We start from the raw sequence: 2,192 nt of genomic DNA, 5'->3' as shown, positions 1-2,192 counted from the left end.
TACTGTAGTACTATAGCAGGTGTAGCCCATCATGCTAGTGTTTCCTATTAACAGGACAATAGACTTTTTATAGGCCGGCTACTGTTGTGAAAATCCCTCAACTTGCAATGTATTCGATGCTTAAGTCCTCTAAAGTGTTACATATCTACCTCAAAACAGCCGCACAGTATTTCTCCATCAACATCTTTATACTTTCGTTCATAAAATAACGAGAAAACACATTCAAATGTTTATTTAAACTACATTTTAGTCGCACTTCCACCCGCCTCCACGACCACAGGTAAAACCTTGCTGAGATGACCAATGTAGTTGTTGGATCGTCAGTTTCTCCAGCCAAAACATCTCGATGGCCTAGATCAGTTCATCTTTTGCTTGTCGACAGAGTTACGGATGAATGTTTTCAGTTGATGCCAAACAAGTTCGATCGGGTTTAAATCAGGAGACCTACATATAGAGATGAGAGAATTTTTATTTTTTAGATGTACTGTAGGTCTACCGTAGGTGGTGTACGTCTTTTATTTATTTAACCTTTATTTTACTACATAAAAGGTCTACTTACTCTGCTGGCGTCTTGACCCAGTTTATGCCCTCATTTGCAATGCAAACCCGGGCGGCAGTGTGTTTTGGATCATTGTCTGCATTTCGGAGAAGAGAAAAATACATTTAGCCTAATAGTCAACATTATGTACAATGATAGAAATATACATGTAAATAGGCCTAAACGTTACAAAATACTGCTATAATCCTACCACGACGTGGTCCCAGAAACACCTCTCTGACCTGCTCTGAGACGAGCATGGAGAAACGAAATTGTTCCATGATATTCTTAAGATAAATGTCTTGACTGAAATATAAGCAAGTGATGTCTGCTAAATAATCAAGTTAGGTTTCTCCAGAAATAAATAATTCAAAATAACAAACTGGCTTTATTTACACATTTGTGAGAATGTCTCACCCCTATGTTCAAGAATTGCCTTTTTCTCGCTCACTCCAGATGAAATGAAAACGAAATCTCCAAAATTGTGTTACTTTTTAAACAAAGCGATTTATTATTATCAAATTAATTTAGAATTATATAAAAGCCCCTTAGGATCTGTGAGAATATCTAATGTAAAATGCCCCTTAGATATTAATTTAGAGTCCTCCAATCCTCTAAATGTAATTATTACATTTACATTACATTTTAGTCATTTAGCAGATGCAGAGCGACTTACAGTAGAGTACATACATTTTATTACATTTTTTTTATTATTTTTTTTACATACTGAGACAAGGATATCCCTACCGGCCAAACCCTCCCTACCGGCCAAACCCTCCCTAACCCGGACGACGCTATGCCAATTGTGCGTCGCCCCACGGATCTCCCGGTTGCGGCCGGCTGCGACAGATAGTTCGTCTGATCTGCTAAATGACTAAAAAATGTAATGTAAATGTAATATTACATTTAGAGGATTGGAGGACTCTAAAAATTAATACTAAGGGGCATTTTACATTAGATATTCTCAACAGATCCTAAGGGGCTTTTATAATAATTCTAAATTAATTGATTAATATATAAATCGCTTTTGTTTAAAAAAAGTAACACAATTTTGGGAGATTTCGTTTTCATTCATCTGGAGGAGCGAGAAAAAGGCATTCTTGAACATAGGGGTGAGACATTCTCACAAATGTGTAAATAAAGCCAGTTTGTTATTTTGAATTATTTATTTCTGGAGAAACCAACTTGATTATTAGCAGACATCACTTGCTTATATTTCAGTCAAGACATTTATCTTAAGATATCATGGAACAATTTTCGTTTCTCCATGCTCGTCTCAGAGCAGGTCAGAGGAGGTGTTTCCTGGGACCACGTCGTGGTAGGTTATGCAGTATTTTGTAACGTTTAGGCTATTTACATGTATATTTCTATCATGTACATAATGTGACTATTAGGCCAAATGTATTCTCTTCTCTCCGAAATGCAGACAGATGATCCAAAACACACTGCGCCCGGGTTTGCATTGCAAATGAGGGCATAACTGGGTCCAAGACGCCAGCAGAGTAGTAGACCTTAATGTAGTAAAATAGAGGTTAAATAAATAAAAGACGTACACCACCTACGGTAGACCTACAGTACATCTAAAAAATAAAAATTCTCTCATCTCTATATGTAGGTCTCCTGATTTAAAACCCGATCGAACTTGTTGGCACAA

The sequence above is a fragment of the Salvelinus sp. IW2-2015 genome, unplaced genomic scaffold, assembly GCF_002910315.2.
Source record: "Salvelinus sp. IW2-2015 unplaced genomic scaffold, ASM291031v2 Un_scaffold3620, whole genome shotgun sequence".
Classification (NCBI taxonomy): Eukaryota; Metazoa; Chordata; class Actinopteri; order Salmoniformes; family Salmonidae; genus Salvelinus; species Salvelinus sp. IW2-2015.
Note: the sequence above shows the minus strand (reverse complement) of the source record.